Source organism: Tamandua tetradactyla, chromosome 2, assembly GCF_023851605.1.
Source record: "Tamandua tetradactyla isolate mTamTet1 chromosome 2, mTamTet1.pri, whole genome shotgun sequence".
In the NCBI taxonomy this organism is placed as follows: Eukaryota; Metazoa; Chordata; class Mammalia; order Pilosa; family Myrmecophagidae; genus Tamandua; species Tamandua tetradactyla.
Genome location: NC_135328.1, coordinates 163545140 through 163565743, shown reverse-complemented (window position 1 = coordinate 163565743; position 20604 = coordinate 163545140). Strand labels below are relative to the sequence as shown.

Genomic DNA, 20604 nt, shown 5'->3' with positions numbered 1-20604 from the left:
ATATGGAAACAATTAGAATAAATTCTTACATCACCACACACACATACACACATACTACATGGATTACAGAATCTAAACGTGAAAGGCACATTTAGAAGATATTAGAAGATAATAAAGAAGAATATCTTTATGACATCAAAGTAAAAAAAAAAGGCTTTCTTAAACAAGACATATTAAGAGCTAACCATAAAAGAAAAGATTGATAAATTCAACTGCATTAAAATTAAAAAGTTAGATAGCAGAAGGTTGGCAAGAATCCAACTTCTATGTGGTCTATAAATCTATTCAGTGCCCCACAGGAATAAATTATTGTAACCTCTTTGCTTTCAGTGGAACTATGTTCTAACAATGCAGGCCCCAGCACAGAATTCAGCAGATTATGGTGGGTCCATCTTTGACTTCATCCACAACTGGATTACAGGCACTTCTTGGTTTAACTTGACCATGTTTGAATGGGTGTGTTTTATATTTAGAACTTTTGTGTGCATACATATAATACTGCTCAGAATAACGTGTCCAGCAATTCAAGATAAGCACCAGCACATGGCATCATCGTAACGCATGGGCAACACTGCACAAAGAGTAGAAATAGCACACACAAATAACAGCACAGAACATCTCATTCTCACCCAGTGTGCAACACTGGTATTACTTTTAAGGTCATTCATAATGATAAGTTGACTCTTGTTCCACTATGTGCTCACTTTATTACTACTCACAAAACTCCAAGGAGAAATCTGTAACAGCAAAGGTGGAATGCCCTAGAAGTAAATTCACAGCCATGATCAACCTCTGATTCCATGGGAGAAGCTAATCTACTATCTCCCACATAATCAAGATTTAATACAAAAAGTGCATCTGTAAGACTTTCACTCTTTCTCCCTCTATTCTTTTTGCCACACATCTTTCATCAATACTCTGATCGTCACTCTACATGTTGGCATGGACATAGCAGTATATGAATATGGATTAGGATGAGAAAAAAGGAAAATATCACCCAAATGTGACACATGGGTTAGGTGAAATGAGCTTTTCCAAGAGGATCTCCCTTACATATATCAAAGGAAATGCTTGTGGTGGCATGACAATGCCTAATTATAATTCTGTTACTGATAGTAACAGAATTTATTTATAGTAACAGAATTACTAATTAATTTATAGTAACAGAACTTATTTCATGGGGACAGCAAAGATAGGACCCTAATAAACCCTCAAAGTATTTAGTGCCAGAGTACTGACTGATTATTTGGCATTGGAATTTACAGATTTCCTTTTTGATTGAAAGCCATTATACTTATCAATTTTCCTGTAATGAAAGAAGATAGTACCACAGAATCAACTATTTTAATAAGACACATTTGGATAAGTAGTTGATGCTAATGATTCCAAAAAATGTCCATAAAAACACAGAAATGATTTTCAATGGAAGGTTATAACCATTCATTTCAATATTCAGATTATAAAATAAAGAGCAGCAACAAAATATATTGTTTTCAAGATCACTGATTACAAAGAATTTCAATATTGTCTATGGATAACAATGTATCCTAATCTTTTTAACCACATTAACTTAATGAACCATAGGAAACTGTACACATTTAATACAATTCAATTTAATTCCGCAAAAAATCATTGAGCATCTACTATATTACAGATACTGGTGTTAAAGGGAAAAAAAAAACATTTCATTCCCCTAAAGAGCTCATAAATATTCTTTATTCTGGGACAATTATTGAACAAAATACTACCTCTTTTTTATTATCTCTGTAGGGACTACTTAAAAAAAGGATGAGGATCCAATGAAATTCTTTTTTACGTTGGCTCTTCTGAAAACCATATGGAGTGGTTTGAAGTTGTTACATACTCCAAAAAAGGCCACGTTCTTTTAATCCATTCTTGTGCGTGCAGACCTGTTGTAGATGGGGCTGTGACGCAGCCAGCCCATTCAAGTTGAGTCTTAATCCTTTTACTGGAGTCCTTTAAACGAGATGAAACCAAGAGAGCTCAGAGAAGCCCCAAAGAAGCTAAAAGACAGGGACACACCCAAAGAAGCATATAGTGGAAGCCACTGAAGTCAAACACTGAAAGGAATGAAACTCAGGAGAGAAGGACCAGCAGACACCATCTGATGCCTTCTCCTGTGACAAATGCGGCAGCCTTTCTTCAGAGAAGGTATCATCCTTTTGATGCCTTAATTTGGCCAGTTTCATGACCTTAGAACTGTAAATCTGTAAGCAAATAAATTCCCATTTTAAAAGCCAACCCATTTCCCATGCATTGCATTCTGGCAGCTTTAGAAAACACCATATTCAAAAGAATTGTATGGGATGATAAGGGCCGAATTTAGTACAGTGGTTACCTCTGGCAGGAGGGAAAGAGATGTGATAAGGAAGTAGATGCCAAGAGGCTTCAACTGAATTTGTACGACCTTATTTCATAAGGCAAGTGGTAGGTACAGAGCGTCTTGTCACTCACACTTTTTTAGACCTTAACTACTCCAAACTACATTTAAAATCAAATACATTAGTTTCAAGAAAATCAACTCCTCTTCTTAAAAATCTTAAGTGATTCTGGGGGTGCAAGGGTAGTTCAGTGGTAGAATTCTCGCATGCCATGTGGGAGACTGGGGTTTAATTCCCTGTTCATGCACTTCCCCCAAAAAACAAACATACAAGCAAACAAAAGAAAAAACAAACAAAAATTCAACAAATGGTGCTGCAATGATGGGATAATCACATGAAAAAGAACGAAATGTGGCCCACCATACAGCATACAAAAAAAAAATCTTCAGGGATTCCTTGCAAACATTTATCCCAAACTGTCTCATAAGAGGCTGAGAGGTGCTTGTTCTAGTTTGCTAGCTGCTGGAATGCAATATACCAGAAATGGAATGGCTTTTAAAAAGGGAATTTAATAAGTTGCTAGTTCACAGCTCCAAGGCTGAGAAAATGTCCCAATTAAAATAAGTCTATAGAAATGTCCAATCACAGGCATCCAGGGAATGATACCATGGTTCAAGAAGGTCGATGCAGTTCAGGGTCTCTCTCTCAAGTGAGAAGGCACATGGAGAACACAGTTAGGGCTTCTCTTTCAGCTGGAAGGGCACATGGCAAACACGGTGTCATCTGCTAGCTTTCTCTCCTGGCTTCCGGTTTCTTGAAGCTCCCCAGGAAGCGTTTTCCTTCTTCATCTCCAAAGGTCGCTGGCTCGTGGGCTCTCTATTTCGTGGTGCTGCAGCATTCTCTGCTCTCTCCAAATCTCCTTCATTCTCTAAAATGTCTCCTCTTTTATAGGACTTCAGAAACTTGTTAAGACCCACCCAAATGGATGGAGACATGTCACTTAATCCAGTTTAACAACCTCTCTTGATTAAAGCATATCTCCAAGGAGATGATCTGATTACAGTTTCAAACATACAGTATTGAATAGAGATTATTCTGCCTTTATGAAATGGGATTTAGATTAAAACATGGCTTTTCTAGGGGACATACATCCTTTCAAACCAACACAGTGCTCCTTGAAGTCAAAGTTTCTATGGAAAATATGATTTTAAAAATTTTTTGAAGAGTTAAATTTTTGAGTTTCTTTAATGCAGGAAGTCCACAAACCTTTACTTTGTCAGTAAATACCATTTCTTCTTAAGTTTTGGATATATAATTGAGTACTTTCCAAACATTTTTGACTGCGGAATTTTTCTCTTTGTACATTGTTACCTTTGAATTACTCATAATGATCTTCAGGGACATAGTGTTCCCTAGAACAACATTTTCTATATTATGACCACACCCAACTATGCCCATCTCAAACCAATTATCAACCTTCACGTCTACACGCTTTTGTCCCTACAGTTCTCCTGGTCTGGAACGCCTGCATTCTGAGAAACTGGTCAACTTTCACGAACCAGCTGAAAAACATCTTCTAAGAAGCTGTCCTTTCTCCAGACAGAATACAATTATGTCTTGGAAGCTTCCAGTGCTATACAGACGTTTTCTGTACCACATCTCACACCGTAGCAGTTACGCAACAGACTGTATGCCTTGAGAATACCTTTTCATGTTGGTATTTTTCACAATGCCTAGCACAGAGACAGGCACACTATTCATAACTTTTTAGTCTCTCCTGTGAATGCAAACCTAACAAGATTAGAAACAGACAGACATAAGGACTGAAAAAAAGAAAAAAAAAAAAGACTGAGAGAGTAAAAGGCAGAGACAGGCAGAGAAAGAGTTGGCTAAACTGATAGTGATCATGAGTCCAATCAAGAGAGAGAAACCAACCAACCATGTCAGAGATTATTGGTAAAAAGCTCTGGGCAGATATATAGGGTTGGTAATTTTGCATGGCTCACTGTAGGTCAGCAACACTGCTGACATGGGTACACTCTGAACTAGTCACTCTCTTTGAGAGGTGCCCCTCCACCCCCATTTTCACTCCCCAAGCTAAACTGCCCACTGCTGCCACCACAGAACTTGCATCATTTTAGTTGTGAGCTCTTGTATTCAGCAGAATTTTATTTCTGTCTTTCTTTCTCTTTATGAGAATCCCCCACTGGCATTGTAGATTGGTTATATGTCAGCTTCAAATAAAATAAAATAATAATAATAAAAGCAAGCTGGCAATTTCTTTCCAATAGAATATGCTGCATATTTCATGAAGTAGAAGCCAGAGGAGTTTTATGATTCCTGAACCAAAACCTTCCCATATCTGAGGACTAAATGGAAGAAATACATGAAAAGAATCTCACAGAAAAAGAAATCTAAACATTTGCTCCCCAACCTAAGGGAAGTGTTCAGGTGATTAATTAGCGTAATGATTTTTTTTGGGTTTTTTTTTACGTGAGTTCATATCCTGATTCACATTTCATAGACTGAGTTCAGTGCTAGTTTTCATGGATATAAATTTACTTACTAGAGAAGGGGTTTTCTTTTCCTACTGGGCACAATTTTTCCAGTATAGAACATCTGGCTGGCTCCTGCTCTTAACTTATCAATATCTTTCCTAATCCAAATTTTATTCACTTTTTCAAGCGACTTCTCTACCTTGGTATAGGAGACAATCTGGTCTAGTGGAGGGAGCACAGAAATTCTGGGCTCCAATGTAAAGTTAAGGTATCTCCCCCAGCCTGATTTCCACCCCATCTGTCAATTGGGAAAGTTGACTACTCTACCTCAAAGATTCAATCAAAATCAAAGTCATATTATTTTCCTCAAAATAACTGCTGAAAAGTACAGTGACATGGAGATTTTAGTATTATGTATGCTTCACAATTCCCTTCACAAAGAGGGGAAATGTTCAAGGAAGTATTTCCAATTATCTAAAACAAAACAAAACCTTGACCTAAAAATCCTGATAAGTATCTCTTTCTCTCTATCACCTGGTTAGCAAACAAGGAAAAAAGAACAAAAAAACAGACCAGATACTATCAGAATGCATATCAATGACAGACAATTTTTTATTAACAAGGTGAAGGATGTTTCTCTTATTTGAAGGATAACTTTAGTAGCTAAGTAACAATCTGTGCTAGGTGCCACTTTAAGCACTTTGTGTTAATTCTTACAATCCTCACAACAATCTCATGACACAGGCACTGTTATTATGAAGAAATGGTATTAAAAAGAAATTAAATACCATGGCCAAGGCCACACAGCTGGCAGAGCTGGGAGAGCTGAGGTCCATACCCAAGCAATCAAGCACCCAAGTCCAGGCTTCTAATCACCTGTTCTAACACCTTTTCATTTGAGAATCGGTGTTTGCCACAGCCAGTAACTGACAGCAGCAGCAATATGCATTTCTGTACAGTTAACTAATGAATATTTTAACAGAGTGGACAATGTTAACCAATACCTGCCAGGGGTTATCACAAAGTCACAAATATTAAAAATTCCTACCACCATCAGCCCAATGCCCTGCTGGCAATGGAACACCTATTTCGTGTAGGTAGCATGTGAAATTGGGAAAATCTGTAGAATATTCTACAGGAGGTCTTACTATTCCACTATCCCCTATTAAATATTACAACCACCCTGGGGGATAGCCGGGATCATCTCCCTACTCAGAGGCACAGTGGTTAGAACACACCCTGGAAGCAGAATGCTTAGATTTAAAGTAAATACTACTTCTATCCCTTCTTTGCTGTGTGACCTCAGGCCAGTTACTAAATCTCTCTGTGCCCCAGTTTATCCATCAAATGAGAATAAAGATACAGTATCTACTTCCTAGGGTTATTACATAAGTTAATGTATGTGAAGTGTTTAAAAGGGCAACAGACTCTTAGTAAGTATTCTATAAATGTTTATTTTTCTATAAATGTTTATTTGTTTATTATTTTTCTTTTTATTAATAAGAACTGTGACTTGCCAAACATCACAAAGTTAGGAAGCAGCTGGACTCAATTCAGGTCCTCCAATTCCAAATGCCATCGTCTCTCCTTCCTAAAAGCTACCATTTTCTCGAAATCCTGCTATGCGTCAAGCACTCAATGAAATGTTTCTCCACAAAAAAAAATTGCCCAAAACTCCATGATGAGACTGAGATTCTGAGAGATTAAGCGATTTAGATTCAATCACTTAACTCAGCCAGTGAACACCAGCCTTCGTCACAGTAAATCCTAAATAACAGATTGAAAGTTCATGACAACACCCCTTTAATTTATGTCACTTTTTAAAGTGCCCATCTAAAAGACATAAGTTGATTTTCTTGCTTTGTCAGCTTTGTTAGTTCGAGAGAAAGATTAAAATTCCACCAAAAACAAAATATTTGACTTGAGTGAATCATCAAAATGAAATGCTGCCTCAATTAGTTTCTTCATCTGCCTGCAGGGTGGCTTTGGGCATCAGAAATTCACCAAATGCAATTTATAAGATGGGTACTATCAGGTACCAAGCCAAACACCCACTCATTTAAGAAAAATTACTTTGGACGGCAAAGAGGAGTGAAGAAGCATGTTCCTCTCTGGCTTTGGGAGGAGAAAATGAACAATAAGTGATAGAATCTCTTTCCGGCAGCCTCACACAATCCTGTGTCTTGCAACGGAGACATACTGTGCAACAGCTTGCAAGATGAGCTTCATCAACAATAAGTAATTTTTATTCAGATTTTATTGTTGAATACAATGAACATGATTAAATGTTTCAGATATGCCTATTCAGACCTTAAGCAAACCACCAAAAAAAATAAAAAGCTAGTAAAAATCATCTTCTAAATCTGCTTTACGAAGACATTTAATTGCCAATTCCATGTGTAGAACTGAAATTCCACTCGATAGTGTCACTGTTCCCAAGAAGATAGTAACAAGTTTACTCTTCCCACCTGGGCCTCTTCTCTCATCCCTGCAGATCCTAACCATTCTTGCCAAATAGTTACAATGTCTGTCTTTTCAAACCACTACATTTTAAACTTCCTACAACCTTTAAAAGAGTCTGTGTGTGTGGAAAAGAACAATAGCTCTTCAAAAGCCATTTCTGGGAGTTCTTCAATACTCCATTTGAATGCTGGGGTTTCAATCAAGGACATCAGCAGACAATTTCTGATTGCTCAGAAGTTGACTTTTATACAGCTTTGATTAGGTCGCCCTTCTCAATAGGAAATCAAGAAAATCTTTGATCCCTTTCAGTTTCCAGAATTGTCACCAAGCCCTGTCAAGATAGGGAGTGAAAGAGATGGGGGGGGGGGGGGGACTGTTCCTATTCCAAACTCTCCCTCCCCCGTCCCTTGCATCTTCTTGACTGAAACTCGGGGTTCCATCCCAAATCACTCACCGCTGAGATTGATTTAAAAAAAAACAATAATAATAAACAATGGGTGCTAATTCAGGGGGTGGAGATGGTTTATAATTTTATGGATTTCCCCCGAATACCTATAATTGGCACATAAATGTACAAACGCGAACTGGATAATTAGGGGGTTCTGAACATAAGCTACCTTTAATTTATATGATTACTTGAAAACATGTTAAGTGTTATGAAGTGTCAGCTGAACCCCTACAAGGCCTTTATCCAAAACCATCAACATTGTGAAAGTGCATCTAATGGGCCAGCAGGAGGGGAGCAGGAGGGGGGTAGTGGGTGGAGAAGCAGCAGAGCAGATTCTCGCTCGGTTCCCCGCCGGTACGCTAGGAACTGCATTGTAGCATCCATCTCAGAGTTGGTACCCGCCCGCCCAGCTCCGGGGCACTGAAAGGCGCTCTCGCTTCAGCGAGCTCTCGACTCGCCCCTCTTTCTGATCGCGCTAAAACACGGCCGTGCACCGACATCCAAACGCACGCGCAGGCACCGACCCACGCACCCCACCCTCACCGCCACACACTCGCGCGGCGGCACCCGCCACTCCGCGGGCTGCGGACCCTCGGGCAACAGCCAGGCCACGGACGCCCGGCGCCCCCGGCCTCCCCACCCCCATTCCATTCCTTCAGATTCTCCCCGCCAAGGCGGAAGTGCCAAGGCAGCAGACCCCCAACAATGAGGACTTGTGTGATGCAGTTGGGGGGTGGTTTCTACGGAGTGAAACGTACACAGTCTGGCCGGGCCGGGAGGAGCTGCGCAGGAGCCAAGTGCCATCGGTCTCGCGAGGCAGTCAGTGCCCACCCTCTCCCAGACCTCAGTCGGGTTCTGACCACCAGCACCAAAAAAAAAAAAACAAAAAAAAAAAAAAAGGAAAGAAAAAGAAAAACCACGCGCCTTAGGAAGTGCAGAGAAAAGACGCGCCCTCCCAGCAGGGGTCACAATAACACTTGGCGGGACGGAGCGAGTGGGGGAGGAGGGTCCTGGCTGCAGCAAACACCCCCGTTTTAAAAATGTACTACTTCCTACACCCGCCCGGGCCCTTTCAGACGTCGCGACACAACCTCCCCCCCCCTCCCCCCCCATTTCTCACTCTCTGACTACCGGTTCTCTCAGAGGTTAGGAACCCCTTTTCATGGCTCCTTTATGCGCCGAACCACGGGCATTTATTTAAAGTTTCCCCAATAGGAGGAAAAACAAAAAACAAAAATCGGAGTTCTGCATCCGAGGCCGATCGAGTCTGAAGCAGACAGGGGAGGGTTAGAGAGGAGAGGTATCGGGATGGCGTGGAGCCCGAGAAGTAAAAATGGGAAGGAAGGAGGGACCGAGGAGCCGGAGAGATCTGAGCCGACGGAGGACCCAGGGAAGGCTGGGGCCCAAAGAGACGTGGGGTCCAGCCCTGATATTTACATGGAAGGGTTGGCGGTTACTAGGACAGATCCGGTTTTCCGACAGGTCCAGGCAGAACCGCAGCGCTGCCAGGTAGCAGGCAAGTGAGAATACGATTCGTCCGGGACTGGGTGCGCTGCTCGTGAGAGAGGAGCAGGGTCCGGGACCACAGATGAGGTTCTGGGGTGGGAGAAGGAAAGCTCGTAGATGGACAGAGCTGGGACCCCAAGAGGGAGGATGCTGCGGATCCGGAGACAGCCCAGCAATTCTGAGTGAGCAAGTCTAGAAAGAGGATCGCGCGTGGCCAGAAGTACGGAGATTGCGGGAGGAGAGAGGACGGGAGGAAGGAGCAGAGGTCGCCCCTCTCCCCCACTCCAGCAAGTGGAGGGAGCGAGCGGTAAACTGCTGCAGTCGCCATACCCACGCAGCGCCCTCTGCCAAACTCCCGAGAGGGGAGCCCCGGGGTCCCCAGCGGAGACACGCCAGGTGTCCGGGCGCTGTGTCTCCGCCCGGCACCTGTCCGGGTTGAACTCTAGGGCTGCCGCGTGCCCTCGCCGCGCCTCACCTCGGCTCGCCGACAACATCCTCCTCCGCTGCCGCAGCCGCCCAGGAAGCGGCTCCCCATGCCGGTTGGGCGACGGGACTCAGGCGCTCTCTCCAGTCCGGGGAAGCCCCGGCGAGCGCGGTGCAGGGTCCATCCTCCCCGGGAGCCACGGGCCTGGCGTCAGAGCAGGGGGAGGAGACCGCCCCACGCGCAGACCCGCCTCCTCCTCCGGCCCCCGCCCCGAGGCCCCCCGCGCCCGCCCGGCGCCCAGCGGCCTCGCTCACCTCCTTGGTCCCGCGGCGCGCCGCGTGCCTCAGCCTTAGGGCTCGGGCTCCCGCTGGGGCGCTCTGTGCGCCGCCCGAGCGCGCTCGGAGAGCTTAGGCGAGTCGCGGTGGCAACAGCCAGGAGGAAAAGCGAGCGAGCGGGGGCGCCGCGGCTCGCAGTCGCGTCTCTGGAGCCCCTGCGTTCACTTCCCATCCCGGCGTGGAAGGGGGTGAGTGGATCAGAGAGCACCGGGTCCCCGCCCCAGCTGCGCCGACGAAGACAGGATTGGGAGAAGGAGGAGGGCTAAAAGCAACCAGACTCCGGGTTCCCAAAAGTATCCGTCGTTTCGCCAGCATCACCGCCACCACCAGCAGCCCCCGCCCGACCCTCCCTCATTTTTCTCTTTTATCCAAGCCTCAAAACACACACATACCAATATATAAAAAGTGCCAGTGGGCGAGAAAAAAAAAATCAGGGAAGTCTCACGGGGTTGTGTTGCCCCCATGCCCCTCTGCAGGAGGGGGCGCTGGTTCTCAGCCGCCTACCCTGGCTCTCGGCTCTTGCTGTTGTTACTGAAACTCCCGAGGCAAACTTGGGCTAAAAAAGATGTGCGTCTGTCTGGTTTTCATCGGTCCTGGGAGGAGTCAACACCCCCGAGAATATGCCCCAATTCACCCTAGCTCCGGTTCTTAGAATGCCTGGGAGTACACAATCCGTAGATTAGATCGCTGAATTCAACCTGCGCGGGAGAATGCTCCAGCGTATACACTTCAGTCGCTCCCTGCTTTGGGCCATATTTTACGGAGATCTTAAGAACGCCAAATTGCAGAAAATATATTCTGAAAATTCTTCAGCTCCAGTAAATTCTTCAACACCATTAAATGCCTGTTGCACCATTCCTGTCTCTAGAGGCCGAGATGCAGGGGGCTGTGGGGTGAGTGGGGGGGTGGGGGGTGGAAGGGTAGGGACTCAAACCAAGCGCTACCTTGCTGGAGCAGGGCGCCAGGAGGAAAGGAAGGGGCAGTCAGTAGTTCCTTAAAAAGTTTATTTGTATTCCTTTTTAGGGGCTATGCTCCTCTTCTCCAGCTGTGTAATAATAAAGCTAATGTGGTGGATTTGGTTTTTGTTTTTCCTCATAGCTTCTGTAGCTCACCCATGAAAATTTAATGAAGCATTTAGGGTTATTACCTCCAAAGTCAATGGGCTAAAAATATTTAGCCTAATGCACTCCTTATGGAGCCAATAGGTCTATGACTGGTACATACGAAGTCATCGCGAGACCCTCCCTTTCTCCACAAAATTCACGACCCATTAAACTTATTCCGTAATAACAGCTTCTGTACAAATGGAGGCCGTACAATCGGAGGCTGTCATGCACCTCCTGAAAAGATAGCAATTTACATAGAGACAAGAAAAATGTGTGAGGTCACTGGCAGGGTGCAATCTTAGGAGAATAGTTAGTTGATCAGAGGAAACTCCCAACAAGGTGTGTGGAGGTGGTGGGGGAGAGAGGGTCCTCACCCCTGATCCTACCCTGCTCCAACTTACTTCTGGGGGTAGCCAGCAAAGAGTGGGGGACCAGGAAAATGGGCTCAAGTCTCTCAAATCTTCCCAGCGTTCTAGAGAGTAGGAAGAGCTGACACCTTATCACTTCAGTTTCATTCAGTATGAAGTTCAGGCTGGCCAGGCTTTTCCTTGTCTATAAAGACAGAACTTAGGAGACATGGACAATTCAGAGAAGCTATGACTGAAATGGGGGGAGGGGTAGCTGGGACAAATGTCAAGCTGTGGTTAATGGACCATCTATACAACTTTTTACTGACTCTACCAAGAAACACTCTGAAATTTCTCCATGCTTTGAGGGCAATCATGGAACATAAAAAAACATTCACATGCATTTAGCCCTGCATATGTGAATTGTCTCCTCCTGTCTTCCATCAGGTCCTGTGTTGGACTGATGTTGTGATTACAGACTTTGAAGGGAATGCAGGACACCAAGTTGGCTGAGGAGTAGAAAGGGAAAGAGGATAAAGTTAAAACTCAATCTCTATTCAGCATTGGACTGGGTCCACTGTGGAAACTGGGCACATTCCCATGCAATCCAAAAGGGCAAGACACTGCAGCTGTTCCTCACTCCAGACCGGAAGAAAGCATAATCTATAGATTCTGATGGCATACAAGCTGCCCAGCAAGGGCCTAGTGGTCTTCTGGATGAAACTTAAAACAAATCTTAACGCAGTATTCTTAAACTATTATGCTAAACATGTCAGACTACTCATCTAAAATTTAGGGTGATTTTTCTATTATTATTTAGGTTTCTGGCAATGATGTCACTTGTATTAAGTGCAAGATAAGAAAAAATAATTGATAAATATTTCTTTATCATCTACTCTGAGAAACAGCAGACTAACCAGATGATCAAGAGCAAACATTTATATATCACTTATTCTATTTCAGGACCCATTCTGTGTGCTTCTCATATATTAACTCATTTAACCTACATGACAGCCCAGTGAAGGAAGTACTCTTATTGGGTACTGTACTGGGTAGAGTATGGATTTTGATGGGCCTCAGTCATCTTTGGCAAGTTACTTACCTCTCTGAACTTCAAACTTCTCAACTACACAATACCTGCTTCATGAAATTGCTGTGAGCCTTAAATGAGATGGCATGTTGGACATGTCTTGCACTGTATAAGTTGCACAATAAACATCTATTTTCTTCCCAAAATAATTCCAACATTGTTCATTTTAATTTAAGGAGGATTTGTGGAGTATATGCCATCTTTTCGGGCACTGTGCTAGGCATTGGGGATAATGATGATAAATCAGAAACAGACCCCATCTTCAAGGAACTCAGAGTCAATTTAATAAAAGACATGGACATGGGTAGCATGCACATGGGTGAGAAGGAACATTATTGAACCTTCACATAATTGATTCCTATGAACAGGATTCTCAAGATACTCAAAAGGGCAGCCTATGTAAGTGCTGTTTAAGACTGACCCATGGTTAACCAAATGTTGAAAATCATAAATCCTGCCAAATAACTACTCCTCTGAAAAGGGGAAAGCAAAGTAGTCCATTCTGTGTATTACATAGCATTTACAATTCTGTTTATTCCTATAATTGTTCCAAATATGCTTCTCATTGTAAAGAGTATAATATCTTGATTTGTGTTGCAAGCTTTGGGGTTTTCAAATTATTACATAATCTCTATTTATTTAATAGTTTGTAGTGCTTACATACACCAAGAATATGCTAAAGTTTCTATACATATAAAGCTCTCAAATTAATAAAACTGTTAAACCTGTCCAGTAGGATTATCCCTATCAGGCTCATGGAAGATCTTAGGTGCTCAAAGTATACTACTACATACACACAGATTCCAAGGTTAATTCCAAATCTATCTAAGCCTCTCATTGTCCCTTTCATTGAGATTCATATTCACACTCAGATTCTGTATTTTGGGAAGAAAATTCTATTCATTCAACAAATGTTCACTTAATGCTTATTCTTTGTCAGGCACAATGTTAGAGAAAGAAAGAAAAAAAAAATGCCCTCAAAGAATTCATAGCTAGGGGAAGGAAACTCATCATCACATTAAATTGTGATAAATGCTATAATACTGACAAGTACGGAGTGCTCGGGGAGCATCAAACATGGGCATCTAACTCAGGTAAAGAGTTAAGAAGACTTTGTGAAAGAGGTGTTACCATCTTGAAAGATAACTGGGTGACCAGATGAGGCAGGGAAGGCATTCCAGGCAAAGAAAAGAGTAAGTGCATAGAGAATTTTCTCTGGGGGTGGGAGGCAGGGCATAGTTGAATCTAGATAAGGGAGCGAGAACAAATTATAAAAGGTCTTATTTGCCATATTCAGGAGAATGGAATTTAGCATGAAAATTAAAGGGATCACTTTAAAAAAAAAAAACAGGAAAAAAAAAGGAGATAAATATTTTGCAAACCTTAAAGTAATCACATTTGGCATACTTTGCTTGTGTGCACTGGACACAAGTAAAATATCCAATTCCTATTTTTCTTCTAAGATTAAAAATCCTATGAAAAAAAATATTTCTATGTGTCTTCATTAAAAAAGAATTTATCTTCTTTCATGATACCTATGTTACTGGCCTTGCTTAATTCCAGGGAAAGGTTGCATAGCAATATTATTAAACCTGACTCTGGTTGACAGTAGCTTTAAATAGCATTCTTTGTCCCACCCCCCCCTACCCTCTAACCCCACCCCACCCCCACCCCTGCTACACACACACCAAGAGGGGTCAAGGAGAGCAGCAACAATGCAACAGTATTTATGTCACCAGTCTGCTCTTTTTAGCTTAAAGCACAATAGAAAACAAGTAGAAAGCTAAAATGATTGTCAAAGGCCTCTTGTGTCCCACTACATCCCCCCCCCACAATGTTTTCACTCATAAAGGGGAGCTTAAGGTGATATTAGTGCTTGGAGAAATAGGTGGGCTCAAAGCTATAAAAACATGGCTGAGTTTCTGATACTTAGGGAGTATAGAAACAGGGAAGAATCAGCATAGAAAGGGATACAGTTATCATTTAATTTTTGGCTATTATTTTAGAGTTCTGGTAGATATTTGTCATTTGCCTCAGTGGTACCCATTCCTGCTTCATCTGGAAACAACACCCAGATCCCCATTCCCCCATTGAACAGGTTTTTCTCCATTTAGTTTTGGTGGAGCTGACTCTATCCCTGGCTCCAGGGTTGGACAAGTTAACTCAGTGCAACATATTCTCTTGGCCACAGTTCAGACATAGTCAAATGGATGATGGAACAACATGGAAAAATGTTTTCTCTTTTCCACTGAACTTGAAACTGGAAAGATGCTAAGCCTATAACTGCCGGAACCCATCCCATGAAGAAAGCATTTGGAGGATGAAACTAACTGAGAAGAAAAGAGGAGTAAAAGATAAGAAAACAGTGCTCGCTTCTGTGGCACATATACTAAAACTGGAATGATACGGGGAAGATAGCAGGGCCCCATGCAAGGATGATACGCAAATTTGTGAAGGATTCCATATTTTCCAAATGGTGTTTACCCTCACAAGTTGGTGTTCTAAACTTGCAAAGAACAAAATTAAATAATTGATACATCTAAAACAGAAGGAGAGAAAATAGAGATGTATGATGATATTGTTCAGGGAATTTGGTTTAGCCATGCCTGAAGCCAACTACTCTCCTACCCCCTGGGTTTTCTCAGTTTCAGGAGACAATATATTCCATTTTTACTTAAGCCAGTTTTTGTCACTTTTAATCAAAAGCCAAATACATTAGGCATTGTTTTATGCACTTCCTGTACATTATCCAATTTAGTTCTTAAAGTACTCCAGCAAGATATTTTATATATTTGTACTTGGCTTGGTTCTATGAAGAATATCAAGGCACTGTGCTCACATTTTACAGATTAGAAATAAAATCAGAGAGGTTAAACATTTTCTCCAAAGTTATACAGTTAATCGGACTGACAGTTGGAAAATCAAATTTTAAAATACCATTGACAATGGCATGACATAAAATATTTAGAAATGATTGAATGAAAGTGCTACAATATTTCTACACCACAAACTACAAAACCTTGCTGAGAAAATTAAAAGATAAGCAAAATAATGGAGAGGTATACCATGTTAATGGTTTGGAAAACTCGGTATTGTTAGGATGTCAATTCTCCACAAACTGAACTATACATTTAGTACAATCTTAATAAAAATCCCTGCTACACTCTTTCATGAAACTGATGAGCTAATTCTAAAATGTACATGGAAATACAAAGGACTTGTAATAGTCAAAATTATCCTGAAAAAAAAAAAAATAGCAAAGCTAAAGAGCTTCCACGACCTGCTATCAAGGCTTACAATAAAACTAGAGTAATCAAGATAGTATGATATTGGCATTAATGAGAGACCAAGTGATCAATGGAACAGAATAGAGAATCCAAAAATAGACCAACATATATTCGGCCAACTAATGTTTTTTACAAAGGTGCTAATGCAAATCATTGAGAAAAGAAAAGTTTTAAAACATGGTAGTAGAACAACTGGATAAATGTATGGAAGATAATGAACTTTATCCCCTTTCTCACGCCATATGTAGAACAAAATAGAATAACTAAAGCTATAAAAGTTCTAGAGGAGCACACTGGAGAGTATCGTAATGGTTTGAGAGTTTGCACAGTTTCTTAGAGAGGACAAAAATTTATTGAACATAAAAGAGAAAAATGATAAATTAGAGTTTATAAAAATGTAAAACTTCTGCTGATCAAAGGACATTAAGAAAATGAAAAGGTAAGCCACAACCCTGGAGAAAATATTTTCAATACATATATCTGACAAATTGGATGCAGAAAATATAAAGAACTCCTAACTAATCAATAATAAAAACAAATCACATAATTAAAATGGAGATGAGTGAATGATCAATAAGCACATGAAAAGGTGCTTTACATCATCCTTGATCATAATGCACATTACAATGCACAAATGCAAATAAAGAAGCCACAATGAGATACAGTTTCATACTTACTAAGATTTCAAAGTCTAACAACATTAATTATTGGTAAAGACGTGGCACTCTCAAATGTTGCTGGTGAAAGTATAAAATGATATAACCACTTTATTTTGTACTTTCTTATGAAATTAAACACATACTTACAGTTAGACTCACCCTTAGGTATTCCACATATAGATATTTACCCAAGAGAAATAAAACACATGTACACAAGACGTATATTAGAAAGTTTATGGCAGATTTATTCATAATAGGCCAAACTGAAATCAACTCAAACGTCTAGCCATAATAGAATAGATAAAAAAGTAGTAGAATATTCCTATAATGGAATGTTCATCACTAAGCGAGAAATGAAATGCATTACCAATATACCCAACATCATGGATGGATTTTTAAATCAATTTGAGTGAAAGAAGATAGACCCAAAAACAGGTTAGTAATGTGATTCTATAGGAATTTCGACAACACGCAAAATTAACCTATGATGAAAAAATTCAGAATAGTTGCTGGCTCTGGAGGGGGATTACCTGGAAAGATAACAGGAAATTTTCAGGGATAATGGGATGCACTACATCTTTAATGTAAAGTTGATTCCATAGGTATACACATTTATTTAAAGTGATCAAATTGTACTCATAAGATCTGTGAATATCACTATTTCTATTTTACCTCAATCTGTTTTGTTTTGTTTTTTGAAGAGCAGGTATAGAGAAGGTGGAAGGGTCAACCAGCCCCCACGATCCGTTTAGGTCCCACTCTATTATGGCCCAACATGGATCTTTGTGCTAATAGTGGAAGTCCTGAATAAAATATTAGATTAAAAAAATACTCTCTGGTATACATGATATGGCCAAAGCAATCAATGTGGGGGCTAAAGCAAGAATGGGTCCCAAAATGGAAGCCCCATCCATAAAATGAAAGCACTGTCCAGAGATGCAATGTGTGTCATGACAAAGGAAGTCTTTCCAGGAACTGAGTAAATCCAATACAGGTGGGATGGTGGCTTGGCAAGATGGTGATAGAGAAATTCAAGTTTCAGGTGGTGAAAGTAAATGGGAAGAAGGGGCCTTGGATAATCAGATCTTTTAAGTTCTCCTTCCAAATCGTGATATTCCCTCATTCCTTGAGAAGTTCTGGTCAAAAAGCTCTTAAACTATAGTCACACCTTTCAATGGTTCTTTTCCTCTCTGTCCCAAAAAGCCAATGAAGAGACCACAACTCTATAGTGTAAGCTATAGGCTGCACAGTTGAATTCATATGAAAAACTCACAAGGAAAATGTCGCCACTCTTTCCTGGAAACATACTGATGCAAATCACTCTTTATAAAATATTTTTTTTAAATAAAAAAGAATGTAATTGCTCACTGAATTGTAATATGAATGCAAATTAACTTACTGTAATTATACTGTGTAATTTTCTACTTTAAAAACTTAGAAAATGGAAGAGACCTGATAAGTAATTTGAACTATAATTCTTCATTGTGTTCCTTCATTATGCAATGGTTACCATAAGCAATTTGCTCTGATTTAATGTAAAATGTTTTTAGTTCATACCTTTACATCAGCAGGACTCGAATGAGACCATTCAATACACGCAGATACCCCCCTTTCCCTCACAAGTGCGTTGTAGAAATAATCAAGATAAAATTAAGCACAAGAGAATTTGTGAAGGATTTTTAACATATTTTCATTTTGCAACCATTAGCACATTAAGTATCTCTCTTTCCTATACCCTCAATGTTTTAAATAATCAGGAATTTTCTATCCATATAGGAGTTAGATAATCAACATTCTCGGTTTAGCAGCAAAATTATGGCAGAGAAATAAAGACATTGGGTTCTAGCTCTAGCTTTGCCACTAATTAATTGTATGAACTACTCCATCCTGGGCTTCATTTCCTTCATCTGTAAATTAGAAGATCGGGATAGGTGAATCCCAGCTTAGATTTATAGTCTAAGATTGCTTTATAGTCATTCTCTGCTTTTTTGTTTTAGCAACATGAGTGACAGGAAATGAATTTTACATTTAGAATTAATGACCATCTGAATGAATTACAGCCCTTTAGTTCAGTCATTCATTGCTAAAAAAATGTCTAACACAAAGATCAGCTATGATGAGGCAAATGTAAAAAATAATAATTACCTGTTTTCATGCTACTAATCATTTGCATGTGTAGTTGATTCTATGTAAATCCTGTTAACTGCAGCACAGAGATACAGAGAGCTGGGGCTATCATTAAACAGCATGGTGCAGTGGAAAGAGAATATGTGTAAGGCTTGGAGTCAGAAGACTTTGGTTATAGGTCTGGCTTGTTATTTATTATGACTGAATGACCGTACTAGGTGTCAGTAACTTCGTCTCTTGGGCAAAATAAACAGTGGGGTTCTCACCTACCTCCTTGGCTTGATGTGAGGATTAAACTTATAATGAATGGAAAGGTATTTGGTCACCTATATTTATAAGATGTCTCATGTAAGCCTCTGAACAACCTTATGAAGTAGGCCCTAGTATTAGCTCTATTTTCCAGCGAAGAAAACTGTAGCTGAGAAGTTAAATTATTTGCTCAAGATCACAGCCCATGGCACAGGTCTATCATCTCTATCTGGGGGGGATAGTTAACAACCCCTCATCATCTGGACTCACATGAAAACATATATAGTTAATTTTTCTTTTCTCTTGGCATATATGAGCTTCCCAAAGAAAAGGAATTATTTTGTCTTTATGCAGCTAACAGTACTATGAGCCTCCATTTCCTCAGGTATAAAATGGAAATAAAAGTACCCACAATTGTATAGTTCCCTCTTTAGTATTCATCCCCTTCTCCTTCTCCATCTCCCCCTTCCTAAAAAAAACCAGTTCCCATTTGGGGAAGCATTTGATCTCTCAGACGTTGACTTCACCCTCCTTCCTCAGTTGCAGCATATGATCTAAGCTAAGCCAATCAACACATTCTATCCTCCTGGCCAGAGGTACTGATCTGCGACGTGGCAGAGAACTTAACCTTGTTCAGCCAGATTGAGTCTCAGCACTTCTACTGGAAATACTGAGACAAAAATGTCCTTCTTTGCCAGATTTGAATGAGGAAGGATGTAAGGAGCATGTAGCCCAGGAAGCAATAGCTTTGGCTCCTAAAAGGAATGGGCCATAGGATAAGGCTAGCCCCAAGATGCACAAAGCAGAGAAATTGGAAGGCATCACCTCCTTTGACACATCTCTCAGTTGCTGGATCAAGTCTTACTAAAGCCAGCCTTACCTTTGCAATATATAAGCCAATATATCCTTTTTATTGTTTAAGCCAGCATTTGATGAGCTTTTTCTTCCTCTATCAAAACATGCCATCAACTTGACAAAGAGATTATAAAGATGTAATGAAGTCATGAATGAAAAATTGTAAAAGGACACACAAGTGTGAGGTTTAACGACGGTGATTATGATGACAATGACAATGATGGAAACAAAGCAGGAGAACCAAATATGGCATTGGAATTTCACATGGATCAGAAACTTCCTTCAGAAAATAATAAAATAAAATAAAAGCATCTAGGTTATTCCTCTGTTTTCCCCAATAAATCCTACAGTCTTCTTATAGCAGCCTGCTTACATGTGCCCCTGATCAAACCATACCAGATGATGAATCTTTTCCTGACCACACCTTCTACTTTTTTGCCTGTGTACCTTTGTTTACACCATTTCCTCCTCCAGGATTATGCTTCCCCATTTCCCATTTGTTGAAGTCCTTCCCAATCTCCAACACCTAGTTTAAATGAAGTCCCTTCCTCCCAACATTCTCTCTTCTTTGCTGCCCTTATATGTTGAGCCTAGTTATAACCTTGATCCCTGCCATGTGTTGGAACCATTTTTCATGTGGCTGGATTCCCCACTGAGATTGTAATCTCTTAGAGTAGATGCTAATCTCCTCATGAACAGCAGAGAAAAAGAGTTGGATGCAATATCTGCCATTTGCACTAATGTTCAGGGTGATTCATTAAATGATTGAGGATTCGTAAATAGAAAGCATATGAAGAACACCTTATAAGGAGATGGGAACCCCTTACAATATGAAATGCCTAGACTGCAATCTTACTGGGGATTGTGA

At 40.8% G+C, this 20604-nt stretch overlaps 1 protein-coding gene and 1 non-coding gene across 2 annotated transcripts in view; one reads left to right on the top strand and one right to left on the bottom strand.

Annotated features, from left to right (window-relative positions):
- The window catches only part of DAB1 (DAB adaptor protein 1), a 473979-nt gene extending 464118 nt beyond the window's left edge, over window positions 1–9861 (bottom strand). Inside the window, exon 1 of the mRNA XM_077149515.1 lies at window positions 9733–9861. The gene's annotated coding sequence lies outside the window, so the exon portion shown is untranslated. The remainder of the gene's footprint in view (window positions 1–9732) is intronic.
- A 5063-nt stretch (window positions 9862–14924) lies between these two features.
- Window positions 14925–15029, top strand: LOC143675302 (U6 spliceosomal RNA). The gene has a single exon (XR_013171536.1). It is a non-coding gene; the product is annotated as a U6 spliceosomal RNA (small nuclear RNA).
- The last annotated feature ends 5575 nt before the right edge of the window (window positions 15030–20604 follow it).